Here is a 20,192-nt window from a genome sequence, read left to right as displayed (position 1 = left end):
CCATATGCAAATCAGGCTTGGTCCCACCCCCAAAGGGGTAGTCCAGCACGAACTGATAGCTCACATCCGTTTTGCACGAGACCACAAGCATCCCCAGACATCTTTCAGCCTTGTTGGGCATCATCAGGTTGGAGTGGCTTGGGTCTCTAGGCCCAGCAGGCAAGGGACCCACATCTGGGCATACCCTTCCCACTCGGGGTGACAATAGCAAAACAAAAGAGTTGATGGCTCAAAGGTTTAGAATAACTCTTGACCTCTGGCATTGCTCTGGGAAACCCTCCAGACCATCGTTCTTCGCCTGCCAAGCCATTACAAAAGGGGAAAGACCATATGCAAATCAGCCTTGTCCCCACCCCCAAAGGGGTAGTCCAGCCCGAACTGCTAGGTCACATCCTTTTTGCACGAGACCACAAGCATCCCCAGACATGTTTCAGCCTTGTTGGGCGTCATCAGTGAGGAGTAGCAGGGGTCGCTAGGCACAGCAGGCAAGGGTCCCACATCTGGGCATACCCTTCCCACTCAGGGTGACAATAGCAAAAACCAAGAGTTGATGACTGGAAGGTTTAGAATAACTCTTGACCTCTGGCATTGCTCTGGGCAACCCTCCAGACCATCGTTCTTCGCCTGCCAAGCCATTACAAAAGTGGAAAGACCATATGCAAATCAGGCTTGGTCCCACCCCCAAAGGGGTAGTCCAGCCCGAACTGCGAGGTCAAATACCTTTTGCACAAGACCACAAGCATCCCCAGACATGTTTCAGCCTTGTTGGGCGTCATCAGTGAGGAGTAGCTTGGGTCTCTAGGCCCAGCAGGCAAGGGACCCACGTCTGGGCATACCCTTCCCACTCGGGGTGACAATAGCAAAACAAAAGAGTTGATGGCTGGAAGGTTTAGAATAAATCTTGACCTCTGGCACTGCTCTGGGCATCCCTCCAGACCATTGTTCTTTGACTGCCAAGCCGTTACAAAAAGGGGAAAGACCATATGCAAATCAGGCTTGGTCCCACCCCCAAAGGGGTAGTCCAGCACGAACTGATAGGTCACATCCGTTTTGCACGAGACCACAAGCATCCCCAGACATGTTTCAGCCTTGTTGGGCATCATCAGGTTGGAGTGGCTTGGGTCTCTAGGCCCAGCAGGCAAGGGACCCACATCTGGGCATACCCTTCCCACTCGGGGTGACAATAGCAAAACAAAAGAGTTGATGGCTCAAAGGTTTAGAATAACTCTTGACCTCTGGCATTGCTCTGGGAAACCCTCCAGACCATCGTTCTTCACCTGCCAAGCCATTACAAAAGGGGAAAGACCATATGCAAATCAGCCTTGTCCCCACCCCCAAAGGGGTAGTCCAGCCCGAACTGCTAGGTCACATCCTTTTTGCACGAGACCACAAGCATCCCCAGACATGTTTCAGCCTTGTTGGGCGTCATCAGTGAGGAGTAGCAGGGGTCGCTAGGCACAGCAGGCAAGGGTCCCACATCTGGGCATACCCTTCCCACTCAGGGTGACAATAGCAAAAACCAAGAGTTGATGACTGGAAGGTTTAGAATAACTCTTGACCTCTGGCATTGCTCTGGGCAACCCTCCAGACCATCGTTCTTCGCCTGCCAAGCCATTACAAAAGTGGAAAGACCATATGCAAATCAGGCTTGGTCCCACCCCCAAAGGGGTAGTCCAGCCCGAACTGCGAGGTCAAATACCTTTTGCACAAGACCACAAGCATCCCCAGACATGTTTCAGCCTTGTTGGGCGTCATCAGTGAGGAGTAGCTTGGGTCTCTAGGCCCAGCAGGCAAGGGACCCACGCCTGCGCATAACCTTCCCACTCGGGGTGACAATAGCAAAACAAAAGAGTTTATGGCTGGAAGGTTTAGGATAAAACTTGACCTCTGGCATTGCTCTGGGCAACCCTCCAGACCATTGTTCTTCGCCTGCCAAGCCATTACAAAAGGGGAAAGACCATATGCAAATCAGACTTGGTCCCACCCCCAAAGGGGTAGTCCAGCCGAAGTGCTAGCTCACATCCCTTTTGCACGAGACCACAAGCATCCCCAGACATGTTTCAGCCTTGTTGGGCGTCATCAGTGATGAGTAGCTTGGGTCTCTAGGCCCAGCAGGCAAGGGACCCACGTCTGGGCATACCCTTCCCAATCGGGGTGACCATAGCAAAACGAAAGAGTTGATGGCTGGAAGGTTTATAATAAATCTTGACCTCTGGCATTGCTCTGAGCAACCCTCCAGACCATCGTTCTTCGCCTGCCAAGCCATCACAAAAGGGGAAAGACCATATGCATATCAGGCTTGGTCCCACCCCCAAAGCGGTAGTCCAGCCCGAACGGCTAGGTCACATCCCTTTTGCACGAGACCACAAGCATCCCCAGAAATGTTTCAGCCTTGTTGGGCGTCATCAGTGAGGAGTAGCTTGGGTCTCTAGGCCCAGCAGGCAAGGGACCCACGTCTGGGCATACCCTTCCCACTCGGGGTGACAATAGCAAAACAAAAGAGTTGATGGCTGGAAGGTTTAGGATAAATCGTGACCTCTGGCATTGCTCTGGACAACCCTCCAGACCATCGTTCTTCGCCTGCCAAGCCATTAAAAAAGTGAAAAGACCATATGCAAATCAGGCTTGGTCCCACCCCCAAAGTGGTAGTCCAGCCCGAACTGCTAGGTCACATCCCTTTTGCACGAGACCACAAGCATCCCCAGACATGTGTCAGCCTTGTTGGGCGTCATCAGTGAGGAGTAGCTTGGGTCTCTAGGCCCAGCAGGCAAGGGACCCACGTCTGGGCATACCCTTCCCACTCGGGGTGACAATAGCAAAACAAAAGAGTTGATGGCTAGAAGGTTTATAATAAATCTTGACCTCTGGCATTGCTCTGGGCAACCCTCCATACCATCGTTCTTCGCCTGCCAAGCCATTACAAAAGGGGAAAGACCATATGCAAATCAGGCTTGGTCCCACCCCCAAAGGGGTAGTCCAGCCGAAGTGCTAGCTCACATCCCTTTTGCACGAGACCACAAGCATCCCTAGATATGTTTCAGCCTTGTTGGGCATCATCAGGTTGGAGTAGCTTAGGTCTCTAGGCCTAGCAGGCAAGGGACCCACATCTGGGCATACCCTTCCCACTCGGGGTGACAATAGCAAAACAAAAGAGTTGATGGCTGGAAGGTTTAGAATAACTCTGGACCTCTGGCATTGCTCTGGACAACCCTCCAGACCATCGTTCTTCGCCTGCCAAGCCATTAAAAAAGTGAAAAGACCATATGCAAATCAGGCTTGGTCCCACCCCCAAAGTGGTAGTCCAGCCCGAACTGCTAGGTCACATCCCTTTTGCACGAGACCACAAGCATCCCCAGACATGTGTCAGCCTTGTTGGGCGTCATCAGTGAGGAGTAGCTTGGGTCTCTAGGCCCAGCAGGCAAGGGACCCACGTCTGGGCATACCCTTCCCACTCGGGGTGACAATAGCAAAACAAAAGAGTTGATGGCTAGAAGGTTTATAATAAATCTTGACCTCTGGCATTGCTCTGGGCAACCCTCCATACCATCGTTCTTCGCCTGCCAAGCCATTACAAAAGGGGAAAGACCATATGCAAATCAGGCTTGGTCCCACCCCCAAAGGGGTAGTCCAGCCGAAGTGCTAGCTCACATCCCTTTTGCACGAGACCACAAGCATCCCTAGATATGTTTCAGCCTTGTTGGGCATCATCAGGTTGGAGTAGCTTAGGTCTCTAGGCCTAGCAGGCAAGGGACCCACATCTGGGCATACCCTTCCCACTCGGGGTGACAATAGCAAAACAAAAGAGTTGATGGCTGGAAGGTTTAGAATAACTCTTGACCTCTAGCATTGCTCTGGGCAACCCTCTAGACCATCGTTCTTCGCCTGCCAAGCCATCACAAAAGGGGAAAGACCATATGCAAATCAGGCTTGGCCCCACCCCCAAAGCGGTAGTGCAGCCCGAACTGCTAGGTCACATCCCTTTTGCGCGAGACCACAAGCATCCCCAGACATGTTTCAGCCTTGTTGGGCGTCATCAGTGAGGAGTAGCTTGGGTCTCTAGGCCCAGCAGGCAAGGGACCCACGTCTGGGCATACCCTTCCCGCTAGGGGTGACAATAGCAAAACAAAAGAGTTGATGGCTGGAAGGTTTAGAATAAATCTTGACCTCTGGCATTGCTCTGGGCAACCCTCCAGATCATCGTTCTCCGCCTGCCAAGCCATTACAAAAGAGGAAAGACCATATGCAAATCAGGCTTGGTCCCACCCCCAAAGGGGTAGTCCAGCCCGAACTGCTAGCTCACATCCATTTTGCACGAGACCACAAGCATCCCCAGACATGTTTCAGCCTTGTTGGGTGTCATCAGGTTGGAGTAGCTTAGGTCTCAAGGCCCAGCAGGCAAGGGACCCACATCTGGCCATACCCTTCCCACTCGGGGTCACAATAGCAAAACAAAAGTGTTGATGGCTGGAAGGTTTAGAATACCTCTTGACAACTGGCATTGCTCTGGGCAACCCTGCAGACCATCGTTCTTCGCCTGCCAAGCCATTACAAAAAGGGAAAGACCACATGCAAATCAGGCTTGGCCCCACCCCCAAAGGGGTAGTCCAGCCCGAACTGCTAGGACACATCACTTGTGCACGAGACCCCAAGCATCCCCAGACATGTTTCAGCCTTGTTGGGCGTCATCAGTGAGGAGTAGCTTGGGTCTCTAGGCCCAGCAGATAAGGGACCCACGTCTGGGCATACCCTTCCCACTCGGGGTGACAATAGCAAAACAAAAGAGTTGATGGCTGGAAGGTTTAGAATAAATCTTGACCTCTGGCACTGCTCTGGGTATCCCTCCTCCAGACCATCGCTCTTTGCCTGCCAAGCCGTTACAAAAGGGGAAAGACAATATGCAAATCAGGCTTGGTCCTACCCCCAAAGGGGTAGTCCAGCCCGAACTGCTAGCTCACATCACTTTTGCACGAGACCACAAGCATCCCCAGACATGTTTCAGCCTTGTTGGGCATCATCAGGTTGGAGTGGCTTGGGTCTCTAGGCCCAGCAGGCAAGGGACCCACATCTGGGCATACCCTTCCCACTCGGGGTGACAATAGCAAAACAAAAGAGTTGATGGCTGGAAGGTTTAGAATAACTCTTGACCTCTGGCATTGCTCTGGGCAATCCTCCAGACCATCGTTCTTCGCCTGCCAAGCCATTAAAAAAGGGGAAAGACCATATGCAAATCAGCCTTGGCCCCACCCCCAAAGGGATAGTCCAGCCCGAACTGCTAGGTCACATCCTTTTTGCACGAGACCACAAGCATCCCCAGACATGTTTCAGCCTTGCTGGGCGTCATCAGTGAGGAGTAGCTTGGGTCTCTAAGCCCAGCAGGCAAGGGACCCACGTCTGGGCATACCCTTCCCACTCAGGGTGACAATAGCAAAACAAAAGAGTTGATGGCTGGAAGGTTTAGAATAAATCTTGACCTCTGGCATTGCTCTGGGCAATCCTCCAGTCCATCGTTTTTCACCTGCCAAGCCATTACAAAAGGGGAAAGACCATATGCAAATCAGGCTTGGTCCCACCCCCAAAGGGGTAGTCCAGCCCCAACTGCTAGGTCACATCCCTTTTGCACGAGACCACAAGCATCGCCAGACATGTTTCAGCCTTGTTGGGCGTCATCAGTGAGGAGTAGCTTGGGTCTCTAGGCCCAGCAGGCAAGGGACCCAGGTCTGGGCATACCCTTCCCACTCGGGGTGACAATAGCAAAACAAAAGAGTTGATGGCTGGAAGGTTTAGAATAAATCTTGACCTCTGGCATTGCTTTGGGCAACCCTCCAGTCCATCGTTTTTCACCTGCCAAGCCATTACAAAAGGGGAAAGACCATATGCAAATCAGGCTTGGTCCCACCCCCAAAGGGGTAGTCCAGCCCCAACTGCTAGGTCACATCCCTTTTGCACGAGACCACAAGCATCCCCAGACATGTTTCAGCCTTGTTGGGCGTCATTAGTGAGGAGTAGCTTTTGTCTCTAGGCCCAGCAGGCAAGGGACCCACGTCTGGGCAAACCCTTCTCACTCGGGGCGACAATAGCAAAACAAAAGAGTTGATGGTTGGAAGGTTTAGGATAAATCTTGACCTCTGGCATTGCTCTGGGCAACACTCCAGACCATCGTTCTTTGCCTGCCAAGCCATTACAAAAGGGGAAATACCATATGCATATCAGGCTTGGTCCCACCCCCAAAGCGGTAGTCCAGCCCGAACTGCTAGGTCACATCCTTTTTGCACGAGACCACAAGCATCCCCAGACATGTTTTAGCCTTGCTGGGCTTCATCAGTGAGGAGTAGCTTGGGTCTCTAAGCCCAGCAGGCAAGGGACCCACGTCTGGGCATACCCTTCCCACTCGGGGTGACAATAGCAAAACAAAAGAGTTGATGGCTGGAAGGTTTAGGATAAATCTTGACCTCTGGCATTGCTCTGGGCAACCCTCCAGACCATCGTTCTTCGCCTGCCAGGCCATTAAAAAAGTGAAAAGACCATATGCAAATCAGGCTTGGTCCCACCCCCAAAGTGGTAGTCCAGCCCAAACTGCTAGGTCACATCCCTTTTGAATGAGACCACAAGCATCCCCAGACATGTTTCAGCCTTGTTGGGCGTCATCAGGTTGGAGTAGCTTGGGTCTCTAGGCCAAGCACTCAAGGGACCCACATCTGGTCATACCCATCCCACTCAGGGTGACAATAGCAAAACAAAAGCGTTGATGGCTGGAAGGTTTAGGATATATCTTGACCTCTGGCATTGCTCTGGGCAACCCTCCAGACCTTCGTTCTTCGCCTGCAAAGCCATTACAAAAGGGGAAAGACCATATGCAAATCAGGCTTGGTCCCACCCCCAAAGGGGTAGTCCAGCCGAAGTGCTAGCTCACATCCCTTTTGCACGAGACCACAAGCATCCCCAGACATGTTTCAGCCTTGTTGGGCATCATCAGGTTGGAGTAGTTTAGGTCTCTAGGCCTAGCAGGCAAGGGACCCACATCTGGGCATACCCTTCCCACTCGGGGTGACAATAGCAAAACAAAAGAGTTGATGGCTGGAAGGTTTAGAATAACTCTTAACCTCTGGCATTGCTCTGGGCAATCCTCCAGACCATCGTTCTTCGCCTGCCAAGCCATTACAAAAGGGGAAAGACCATATGCAAATCAGGCTTGGCCCCACCCCCAAAGGCGGTAGTGCAGCGCAAACTGCTAGGTCACATCCCTTTTGCACGAGACCACAAGCATCCCCAGACATGTTTCAGCCTTGTTGGGCGTCATCAGTGAGGAGTAGCTTGGGTCTCTAGGCCCAGCAGGCAAGGGACCCACGTCTGGGCATCCCCTTCCCACTCGGGGTGACAATAGCAAAACAAAAGAGTTGATGGCTGGAAGGTTTAGAATAACTCTTGACCTCTGGCATTGCTCTGGGCAATCCTCCAGACCATCGTTCTTCGCCTGCCAAGCCATTACAAAAGGGGAAAGACCATATGCAAATCAGGCTTGGCCCCACCCCCAAAGGGGTAGTGCAGCCCTAACTGCTAGGTCACATCCCTTTTGCACGAGACCACAAGCATCCCCAGACATGTTTCAGCCTTGTTGGGCGTCATCAGTGAGGAGTAGTTTGGGTCTCTAGGCCCAGCAGGCAAGGGACCCAGGTCTGGGCATACCCTTCCCACTCGGGGTGACAATAGCAAAACAAAAGAGTTGATGGCTGGAAGGTTTAGAATAAATCTTGACCTCTGGCATTGCTCTGGGCAACCCTCCAGATCATCGTTCTCCGCCTGCCAAGCCATTACAAAAGGGGAAAGACCATATGCAAATCAGGCTTGGTCCCACCCCCAAAGGGGTTGTCCAGCCCGAACTGCTAGCTCACATCCCTTTTGCACGAGACCACAAGCATCCCCAGACATGTTCCAGCCTTGTTGGGTGTCATCAGGTTGGAGTAGCTTAGGTCTCGAGGCGCAGCAGGCAAGGGACCCACATCTGGGCACACCCTTCCCACTCGGGGCTGCAATAGCAAAACAAAAGAGTTGATGGCTCGAAGGTTTAGAATAACTCTTGACCTCTGGCATTGCTCTGGGCAACCCTCCAGACCATCGTTCTTCGCCTGCCAAGCCATTACAAAAGGGGAAAGACCATATGCAAATCAGCCTTGGCCCCACCCCCAAAGGGGTAGTCCAGCCCGAACTGCTAGGTCACATCCTTTTTGCACGAGACCACAAGCATCCCCAGACATGTTTCAGCCTTGTTGGGCGTCATCAGTGAGGAGTAGCAGGGGTCGCTAGGCACAGCAGGCAAGGGTCCCACATCTGGGCATACCCTTCCCACTCAGGGTGACAATAGCAAAAACAAAGAGTTGATGGCTGGAAGGTTTAGAATAACTCTTGACCTCTGGCATTGCTCTGGGCAACCCTCCAGACCATCGTTCTTCGGCTGCCAAGCCATTACAAAAGTGGAAAGACCATATGCAAATCAGGCTTGGTCCCACCCCCAAAGGAGTAGTCCAGCCCGAACTGCGAGGTCACATCCCTTTTGCACAAGACCACAAGCATCCCCAGACATGTTTCAGCCTTGTTGGGCGTCATCAGTGAGGAGTAGCTTAGGTCTCTAGGCCCAGTAGGCAAGGGACCCACGCCTGCGCATACCCTTCCCACTCGGGGTGACAATAGCAAAACAAAAGAGTTTATGGCTGGAAGGTTTAGGATAAAACTTGACCTCTGGCATTGCTCTGGGCAACCCTCCAGACCATTGTTCTTCGCCTGCCAAGCCATTACAAAAGGGGAAAGACCATATGCAAATCAGACTTGGTCCCACCCCCAAAGGGGTAGTCCAGCCGAAGTGCTAGCTCACATCCCTTTTGCACGAGACCACAAGCATCCCCAGACATGTTTCAGCCTTGTTGGGCGTCAGCAGTGAGGAGTAGCTTCGGTCTCTAGGCCCAGCAGGCAAGGGACCCACGTCAGGGCATACCCTTCCCACTCGGGGTGACAATAGCAAAACAAAAGAGGTGATGACTGGAAGGTTTAGAATAAATCTTGACCTCTGGCATTGCTCTGGGCAACCCTCCAGACCATCATTCTTCGCCTGCCAAGCCATTACAAAAGGGGAAAGACCATATGCAAATCAGGCTTGGTCCCACCCCCAAAGGGGTAGTCCAGCCGAAGTGCTAGCTCACATCCCTTTTGCACGAGACCACAAGCATCCCCAGACATGTTTCAGCCTTGTTGGGCATCATCAGGTTGGAGTAGATTAGGTCTCTAGGCCTAGCAGGCAAGGGACCCACGTCTGGGCATACCCTTCCCACTCGGGGTGACAATAGCAAAACAAAAGAGTTGATGGCTGGAAGGTTTAGAATAAATCTTGACCTCTGGCATTGCTCTGGGCAACCCTCCAGATCATCGTTCTCCGCCTGCCAAGCCATTACAAAAGGGGAAAGACCATATGCAAATCAGGCTTGGTCCCACCCCCAAAGGGGTTGTCCAGCCCGAACTGCTAGCTCACATCCCTTTTGCACGACAGCACAAGCATCCCCAGACATGTTTCAGCCTTGTTGGGTGTCATCAGGTTGGAGTAGCTTAGGTCTCGAGGCCCAGCAGGCAAGGGACCCACATCTGGACACACCCTTCCCACTCGGGGCTACAATAGCAAATCAAAAGAGTTGATGGCTGGAAGGTTTAGAATAACTCTTGACCTCTGGCATTGGTCTGGGCAACCCTCCAGACCATCGTTCTTAGCCTGCCAAGCCATTACAAAAGGGGAAAGACCACATGCAAATCAGGCTTGGCCCAACCCCCAAAGGGGTAGTCCAGCCCGAACTGCTAGGACACATCACTTTTGCACGAGACCCCAAGCATCCCCAGACATGTTTCAGCCTTGTTGGGCGTCATCAGTGAGGAGTAGCTTGGGTCTCTAGGCCCAGCAGATAAGGGACCCACGTCTGGGCATACCCTTCCCACTCGGGGTGACAATAGCAAAACAAAAGAGTTGATGGCTGGAAGGTTTAGAATAAATCTTGACCTCTGGCACTGCTCTGGGCATCCCTCCAGACCATTGTTCTTTGACTGCCAAGCCGTTACAAAAAGGGGAAAGACCATATGCAAATCAGGCTTGGTCCCACCCCCAAAGGGGTAGTCCAGCACGAACTGATAGCTCACATCCGTTTTGCACGAGACCACAAGCATCCCCAGACATCTTTCAGCCTTGTTGGGCATCATCAGGTTGGAGTGGCTTGGGTCTCTAGGCCCAGCAGGCAAGGGACCCACATCTGGGCATACCCTTCCCACTCGGGGTGACAATAGCAAAACAAAAGAGTTGATGGCTCAAAGGTTTAGAATAACTCTTGACCTCTGGCATTGCTCTGGGAAACCCTCCAGACCATCGTTCTTCGCCTGCCAAGCCATTACAAAAGGGGAAAGACCATATGCAAATCAGCCTTGTCCCCACCCCCAAAGGGGTAGTCCAGCCCGAACTGCTAGGTCACATCCTTTTTGCACGAGACCACAAGCATCCCCAGACATGTTTCAGCCTTGTTGGGCGTCATCAGTGAGGAGTAGCAGGGGTCGCTAGGCACAGCAGGCAAGGGTCCCACATCTGGGCATACCCTTCCCACTCAGGGTGACAATAGCAAAAACCAAGAGTTGATGACTGGAAGGTTTAGAATAACTCTTGACCTCTGGCATTGCTCTGGGCAACCCTCCAGACCATCGTTCTTCGCCTGCCAAGCCATTACAAAAGTGGAAAGACCATATGCAAATCAGGCTTGGTCCCACCCCCAAAGGGGTAGTCCAGCCCGAACTGCGAGGTCAAATACCTTTTGCACAAGACCACAAGCATCCCCAGACATGTTTCAGCCTTGTTGGGCGTCATCAGTGAGGAGTAGCTTGGGTCTCTAGGCCCAGCAGGCAAGGGACCCACGCCTGCGCATAACCTTCCCACTCGGGGTGACAATAGCAAAACAAAAGAGTTTATGGCTGGAAGGTTTAGGATAAAACTTGACCTCTGGCATTGCTCTGGGCAACCCTCCAGACCATTGTTCTTCGCCTGCCAAGCCATTACAAAAGGGGAAAGACCATATGCAAATCAGACTTGGTCCCACCCCCAAAGGGGTAGTCCAGCCGAAGTGCTAGCTCACATCCCTTTTGCACGAGACCACAAGCATCCCCAGACATGTTTCAGCCTTGTTGGGCGTCATCAGTGATGAGTAGCTTGGGTCTCTAGGCCCAGCAGGCAAGGGACCCACGTCTGGGCATACCCTTCCCAATCGGGGTGACCATAGCAAAACGAAAGAGTTGATGGCTGGAAGGTTTATAATAAATCTTGACCTCTGGCATTGCTCTGAGCAACCCTCCAGACCATCGTTCTTCGCCTGCCAAGCCATCACAAAAGGGGAAAGACCATATGCATATCAGGCTTGGTCCCACCCCCAAAGCGGTAGTCCAGCCCGAACGGCTAGGTCACATCCCTTTTGCACGAGACCACAAGCATCCCCAGACATGTTTCAGCCTTGTTGGGCGTCATCAGTGAGGAGTAGCTTGGGTCTCTAGGCCCAGCAGGCAAGGGACCCACGTCTGGGCATACCCTTCCCACTCGGGGTGACAATAGCAAAACAAAAGAGTTGATGACTGGAAGGTTTAGAATAAATCTTGACCTCTGGCATTGCTCTGGGCAACCCTCCAGACCATCATTCTTCGCCTGCCAAGCCATTACGAAAGGGGAAAGACCATATGCTAATCAGACTTGGTCCCAACCCCAAAGGGGTAGTCCAGCCGAAGTGCTAGCTCACATCCATTTTGCACCAGACCACAAGCATCCCCAGACATGTTTCAGCCTTGTTGGGCATCATCAGATTGGAGTAGCTTAGGTCTCTAGGCCTAGCAGGCAAGGGACCCACATCTGGACATACCCTTCCCACTCGGGGTGACAATAGCAAAACAAAAGAGTTGATGGCTGGAAAGTGTAGAATAACTCTTGACCTCTGGCATTGCTCTGGGCAACCCTCCAGACCATCGTTCTTCCCCTGCCAAGCCATTACAAAAGGGGAAAGACCATATGCAAATCAGGCTTGGCCCCACCCCCAAAGGGGTAGCGCAGACCGAACTGCTAGGTCACATCCCTTTTGCACGAGACCACAAGCATCCCAAGACATGTTTCAGCCTTGTTGGGCATAATCAGTGAGGAGTAGCTTGGGTCTCTAGGCCCAGCAGATAAGGGACCCACGTCTGGGCATACCCTTCCCACTCGGGGTGACAATAGAAAAACAAAAAAGTTGATGGCTGGAAGGTTTAGAATAACTCTTGACCTCTGGCATTGGTCTGGGCAACCCTCCAGACCATCGTTCTTCGCCTGCCAAGCCATTACAAAAGGGGAAAGACCACATGCAAATCAGGCTTGGCCCCACCCCCAAAGGGGTAGTCCAGCCCGAACTGCTAGGACACATCACTTTTGCACGAGACCCCAAGCATCCCCAGACATGTTTCAGCCTTGTTGGGCGTCATCAGTGAGGAGTAGCTTGGGTCTCTAGGCCCAGCAGATAAGGGACCCACGTCTGGGCATACCCTTCCCACTCGGGGTGACAATAGCAAAACAAAAGAGTTGATGGCTGGAAGGTTTAGAATAAATCTTGACCTCTGGCACTGCTCTGGGCATCCCTCCAGACCATCGTTCTTTGACTGCCAAGCCGTTACAAAAAGGGGAAAGACCATATGCAAATCAGGCTTGGTCCCACCCCCAAAGGGGTAGTCCAGCACGAACTGCTAGCTCACATCCGTTTTGCACGAGACCACAAGCATCCCCAGACATGTTTCAGCCTTGTTGGGCATCATCAGGTTGGAGTGGCTTGGGTCTCTAGGCCCAGCAGGCAAGGGACCCACATCTGGGCATACCCTTCCCACTCGGGGTGACAATAGCAAAACAAAAGAGTTGATGGCTCGAAGGTTTAGAATAACTCTTTACCTCTGGCATTGCTCTGGGAAACCCTCCAGACCATCGTTCTTCGCCTGCCAAGCCATTACAAAAGGGGAAAGACCATATGCAAATCAGCCTTGTCCCCACCCCCAAAGGGGTAGTCCAGCCCAAACTGCTAGGTCACATCCTTTTTGCACGAGACCACAAGCATCCCCAGACATGTTTCAGCCTTGTTGGGCGTCATCAGTGAGGAGTAGCAGGGGTCGCTAGGCACAGCAGGCAAGGGTCCCACATCTGGGCATACCCTTCCCACTCAGGGTGACAATAGCAAAAACCAAGAGTTGATGGCTGGAAGGTTTAGGATAAAACTTGACCTCTGGCATTGCTCTGGGCAACCCTCCAGACCATTGTTCTTCGCCTGCCAAGCCATTACAAAAGGGGAAAGACCATATGCAAATCAGACTTGGTCCCACCCCCAAAGGGGTAGTCCAGCCGAAGTGCTAGCTCACATCCCTTTTGCACGAGACCACAAGCATCCCCAGACATGTTTCAGCCTTGTTGGGCGCCAGCAGTGAGGAGTAGCTTGGGTCTCTAGGCCTAGCAGGCAAGGGACCCACATCTGGGCATACCCTTCCCACTCAGGGTGACAATAGCAAAACAAAAGTGTTGATGGCTGGAAGGTTTAGAATAACTCTTGACCTCTGGCATTGCTCTGGGCTACCCTCTAGACCATCGTTCTTCGCCTGCCACGCCATTACAAAAGGGGAAAGACCATATTCAAATCAGCCTTGGCCCCACCTCCAAAGGGGTACTCCAGCCCGAACTGCTAGGTCACATCCCTTTTTCACGAGACCACAAGCATCCCCAGACATGTTTCAGCCTTGTTGGGCGTCATCAGTGATGAGTAGCTTGGGTCTCTAGGCCCAGCAGGCAAGGGACCCACGTCTGGGCATACCCTTCCCACTCGGGGTGACAATAGCAAAACAAAAGAATTGATGACTGGAAGGTTTAGAATAAATCTTGACCTCTGGCATTGCTCTGGGCAACCCTCCAGACCATCATTATTCGCCTGCCAATCCATTACGAAAGGGGAAAGACCATATGCTAATCAGACTTGGTCCCAACCCCAAAGGGGTAGTCCAGCCGAAGTGCTAGCTCACATCCCTTTTGCACCAGACCACAAGCATCCCCAGACATGTTTCAGCCTTGTTGGGCATCATCAGATTGGAGTAGCTTAGGTCTCTAGGCCTAGCAGGCAAGGGACCCACATCTGGACATACCCTTCCCACTCGGGGTGACAATAGCAAAACAAAAGAGTTGATGGCTGGAAGGTGTAGAATAACTCTTGACCTCTGGCATTGCTCTGGGCAACCCTCCATACTACCATTCTTCTTCCTGCCAAGCCATTACAAAAGGGGAAAGACCATATGCAAATCAGGCTTGGTCCCACCCCCAAAGGGGTAGTCCAGCCGAAGTGCTAGCTCACATCCCTTTTGCACGAGACCACAAGCATCCCTAGATATGTTTCAGCCTTGTTGGGCATCATCAGGTTGGAGTAGCTTAGGTCTCTAGGCCTAGCAGGCAAGGGACCCACATCTGGGCATACCCTTCCCACTCGGGGTGACAATAGCAAAACAAAAGAGTTGATGGCTGGAAGGTTTAGAATAACTCTTGACCTCTAGCATTGCTCTGGGCAACCCTCCAGACCATCGTTCTTCGCCTGCCAAGCCATCACAAAAGGGGAAAGACCATATGCAAATCAGGCTTGGCCCCACCCCCAAAGCGGTAGTGCAGCCCGAACTGCTAGGTCACATCCCTTTTGCGCGAGACCACAAGCATCCCCAGACATGTTTCAGCCTTGTTGGGCGTCATCAGTGAGGAGTAGCTTGGGTCTCTAGGCCCAGCAGGCAAGGGACCCACGTCTGGGCATACCCTTCCCGCTAGGGGTGACAATAGCAAAACAAAAGAGTTGATGGCTGGAAGGTTTAGAATAAATCTTGACCTCTGGCATTGCTCTGGGCAACCCTCCAGATCATCGTTCTCCGCCTGCCAAGCCATTACAAAAGAGGAAAGACCATATGCAAATCAGGCTTGGTCCCACCCCCAAAGGGGTAGTCCAGCCCGAACTGCTAGCTCACATCCATTTTGCACGAGACCACAAGCATCCCCAGACATGTTTCAGCCTTGTTGGGTGTCATCAGGTTGGAGTAGCTTAGGTCTCAAGGCCCAGCAGGCAAGGGACCCACATCTGGGCACACCCTTCCCACTCGGGGTCACAATAGCAAAACAAAAGTGTTGATGGCTGGAAGGTTTAGAATAACTCTTGACAACTGGCATTGCTCCGGGCAACCCTGCAGACCATCGTTCTTCGCCTGCCAAGCCATTACAAAAAGGGAAAGACCACATGCAAATCAGGCTTGGCCCCACCCCCAAAGGGGTAGTCCAGCCCGAACTGCTAGGACACATCACTTGTGCACGAGACCCCAAGCATCCCCAGACATGTTTCAGCCTTGTTGGGCGTCATCAGTGAGGAGTAGCTTGGGTCTCTAGGCCCAGCAGATAAGGGACCCACGTCTGGGCATACCCTTCCCACTCGGTGTGACAATAGCAAAACAAAAGAGTTGATGGCTGGAAGGTTTAGAATAAATCTTGACCTCTGGCACTGCTCTGGGTATCCCTCCTCCAGACCATCGCTCTTTGCCTGCCAAACCGTTACAAAAGGGGAAAGACCATATGCAAATCAGGCTTGGTCCTACCCCCAAAGGGGTAGTCCAGCCCGAACTGCTAGCTCACATCACTTTTGCATGAGACCACAAGCATCCCCAGACATGTTTCAGCCTTGTTGGGCATCATCAGGTTGGAGTGGCTTGGGTCTCTAGGCCCAGCAGGCAAGGGACCCACATCTGGGCATACCCTTCCCACTCGGGGTGACAATAGCAAAACAAAAGAGTTGATGGCTGGAAGGTTTAGAATAACTCTTGACCTCTGGCATTGCTCTGGGCAATCCTCCAGACCATCGTTCTTCGCCTGCCAAGCCATTAAAAAAGGGGAAAGACCATATGCAAATCAGCCTTGGCCCCACCCCCAAAGGGATAGTCCAGCCCGAACTGCTAGGTCACATCCTTTTTGCACGAGACCACAAGCATCCCCAGACATGTTTCAGCCTTGCTGGGCGTCATCAGTGAGGAGTAGCTTGGGTCTCTAAGCCCAGCAGGCAAGGGACCCACGTCTGGGCATACCCTTCCCACTCATGGTGACAATAGCAAAACAAAAGAGTTGATGGCTGGAAGGTTTAGAATAAATCTTGACTTCTGGCATTGCTTTGGGCAACCCTCCAGTCCATCGTTTTTCACCTGCCAAGCCATTACAAAAGGGAAAAGACCATATGCAAATCAGGCTTGGTCCCACCCCCAAAGGGGTAGTCCAGCCCCAACTTCTAGGTCACATCCCTTTTGCACAAGACCACAAGCATCCCCAGACATGTTTCAGCCTTGTTGGGCGTCATTAGTGAGGAGTAGCTTTTGTCTCTAGGCCCAGCAGGCAAGGGACCCACGTCTGGGCAAACCCTTCTCACTCGGGGCGACAATAGCAAAACAAAAGAGTTGATGGTTGGAAGGTTTAGGATAAATCTTGACCTCTGGCATTGCTCTGGCCAACACTCCAGACCATCGTTCTTCGCCTGCCAAGCCATTACAAAAGGGGAAATACCATATGCATATCAGGCTTGGTCCCACCCCCAAAGCGGTAGTCCAGCCCGAACTGCTAGGTCACATCCTTTTTGCACGAGACCACAAGCATCCCCAGACATGTTTTAGCCTTGCTGGGCTTCATCAGTGAGGAGTAGCTTGGGTCTCTAAGCCCAGCAGGCAAGGGACCCACGTCTGGGCATACCCTTCCCACTCGGGGTGACAATAGCAAAACAAAAGAGTTGATGGCTGGAAGGTTTAGGATAAATCTTGACCTCTGGCATTGCTCTGGGCAACCCTCCAGACCATCGTTCTTCGCCTGCCAGGCCATTAAAAAAGTGAAAAGACCATATGCAAATCAGGCTTGGTCCCACCCCCAAAGTGGTAGTCCAGCCCAAACTGCTGGTCACATCCCTTTTGAACGAGACCACAAGCATCCCCAGACATGTTTCAGCCTTGTTGGGCGTCATCAGGTTGGAGTAGCTTGGGTCTCTAGGCCAAGCACTCAAGGGACCCACATCTGGTCATACCCATCCCACTCAGGGTGACAATAGCAAAACAAAAGCGTTGATGGCTGGAAGGTTTAGGATATATCTTGACATCTGGCATTGCTCTGGGCAACCCTCCAGACCTTCGTTCTTCGCCTGCAAAGCCATTACAAAAGGGGAAAGACCATATGCAAATCAGGCTTGGTCCCACCCCCAAAGGGGTAGTCCAGACGAAGTGCTAGCTCACATCCCTTTTGCACGAGACCACAAGCATCCCCAGACATGTTTCAGCCTTGTTGGGCGTCATCAGTGAGGAGTAGCTTGGGTCTCTAGGCCCAGCAGGCAAGGGACCCACGTCAGGGCATACCCTTCCCACTCGGGGTGACAATAGCAAAACAAAAGAGTTGATGACTGGAAGGTTTAGAATAAATCTTGACCTCTGGCATTGCTCTGGGCAACCCTCCAGACCATCATTCTTTGCCTGCCAAGCCATTACGAAAGGGGAACGACCATATGCAAATCAGGCTTGGTCCCACCCCCAAAGGGGAAGTCCAGCCGAAGTGCTAGGTCACATCCCTGTTGCACGAGACCACAAGCATCCCCAGACATGTTTCAGCCTTGTTGGGCATCATCAGGTTGGAGTAGTTTAGGTCTCTAGGCCTAGCAGGCAAGGGACCCACATCTGGGCATACCCTTCCCACTCGGGGTGACAATAGCAAAACAAAAGAGTTGATGTTTGGAAGGTTTAGAATAACTCTTGACCTCTGGCATTGCTCTGGGCAATCCTCCAGACCATCGTTCTTCGCCTGCCAAGCCATTACAAAAGGGGAAAGACCATATGCAAATCAGGCTTGGCCCCACCCCCAAAGGGGTAGTGCAGCCCTAACTGCTAGGTCACATCCCTTTTGCACGAGACCACAAGCATCCCCAGACATGTTTCAGCCTTGTTGGGCGTCATCAGTGAGGAGTAGCTTGGGTCTCTAGGCCCAGCAGGCAAGGGACCCAGGTCTGGGCATACCCTTCCCACTCGGGGTGACAATAGCAAAACAAAAGAGTTGATGGCTGGAAGGTTTAGAATAAATCTTGACCTCTGGCATTGCTCTGGGCAACCCTCCAGATCATCGTTCTCCGCCTGCCAAGCTATTACAAAAGGGGAAAGACCATATGCAAATCAGGCTTGGTCCCACCCCCAAAGGGGTTGTCCAGCCCGAACTGCTAGCTCACATCCCTTTTGCACGAGACCACAAGCATCCCCAGACATGTTCCAGCCTTGTTGGGTGTCATCAGGTTGGAGTAGCTTAGGTCTCGAGGCGCAGCAGGCAAGGGACCCACATCTGGGCACACCCTTCCCACTCGGGGCTACAATAGCAAAACAAAAGAGTTGATGGCTGGAAGGTTTAGAATAACTCTTGACCTCTGGCATTGCTCTGGGCAACCCTCCAGACCATCGTTCTTCGCCAGCCAAGCCATTACAAAAGGGGAAAGAACACATGCAAATCAGGCTTGGCCCCACCCCCAAAGGCGTAGTCCAGCCCGATCTGCTAGGACACATCACTTTTGCACAAGACCCCAAGCATCCCGAGACATGTTTCAGCCTTGTTGAGCGTCATCAGTGAGGAGTAGCTTGGGACTCTAGGCCCAGCAGATAAGGGACCCACGTCTGGGCATACCCTTCCCACTCGTGGTGACAATAGCAAAACAAAAGAGTTGATGGCTGGAAGGTTTAGAATAAATCTTGACCTCTGGCATTGCTCTGGGCAACACTCCAGACCATCGTTCTTCGCCTGCCAAGCCATTACAAAAGGGGAAAGACCACATGCAAATCAGGCTTGGTCCCACCCCCAAAGGGGTAGTCCAGCCCGAACTGCTAGCTCACATCCCTTTTGCACGAGACCACAAGCATCCCCAGACATGTTTCAGCCTTGTTGGGCATCATCAGGTTGGAGTGGCTTGAGTCTCTAGGCCCAGCAGGCAAGGGACCCACATCTGGGCATACCCTTCCCACTCGGGGTGACAATAGCAAAACAAAAGAGTTGATGGCTCGAAGGTTTAGAATAACTCTTGACCTCTGGCATTGCTCTGGGCAACCCTCCAGACCATCGTTCTTCGCCTGCCAAGCCATTACAAAAGGGGAAAGACCATATGCAAATCAGCCTTGGCCCCACCCCCAAAGGGGTAGTCCAGCCCGAACTGCTAGGTCACATCCTTTTTGCACGAGACCACAAGCATCCCCAGACATGTTTCAGCCTTGTTGGGCGTCATCAGTGAGGAGTAGCAGGGGTCGCTAGGCACAGCAGGCAAGGGTCCTACATCTGGGCATACCCTTCCCACTCAGGGTGACAATAGCAAAAACAAAGAGTTGATGGCTGGAAGGTTTAGAATAACTCTTGACATCTGGCATTGCTCTGGGCAACCCTCCAGACCATCGTTCTTCGGCTGCCAAGCCATTACAAAAGTGGAAGACCATATGCAAATCAGGCTTGGTCCCACCCCCAAAGGAGTAGTCCAGCCCGAACTGCGAGGTCACATCCCTTTTGCACAAGACCACAAGCATCCCCAGACATGTTTCAGCCTTGTTGGGCGTCATCAGTGAGGAGTAGCTTGGGTCTCTAGGCCCAGTAGGCAAGGGACCCACGCCTGCGCATACCCTTCCCACTCGGGGTGACAATAGCAAAACAAAAGAGTTTATGGCTGGAAGGTTTAGGATAAAACTTGACCTCTGGCATTGCTCTGGGCAACCCTCCAGACCATTGTTCTTCGCCTGCCAAGCCATTACAAAAGGGGAAAGACCATATGCAAATCAGACTTGGTCCCACCCCCAAAGGGGTAGTCCAGCCGAAGTGCTAGCTCACATCCCTTTTGCACGAGACCACAAGCATCTCCAGACATGTTTCAGCCTTGTTGGGCGTCAGCAGTGAGGAGTAGCTTCGGTCTCTAGGCCCAGCAGGCAAGGGACCCACGTCAGGGCATACCCTTCCCACTCGGGGTGACAATAGCAAAACAAAAGAGGTGATGACTGGAAGGTTTAGAATAAATCTTGACCTCTGGCATTGCTCTGGGCAACCCTCCAGACCATCATTCTTCGCCTGCCAAGCCATT

The sequence above is a fragment of the Ambystoma mexicanum genome, chromosome 1q, assembly GCF_040938575.1.
Source record: "Ambystoma mexicanum isolate Mex_15411 chromosome 1q, UKY_AmexF1_1, whole genome shotgun sequence".
NCBI lineage: Eukaryota > Metazoa > Chordata > Amphibia > Caudata > Ambystomatidae > Ambystoma > Ambystoma mexicanum.
This window is presented reverse-complemented; position numbering follows the sequence as displayed.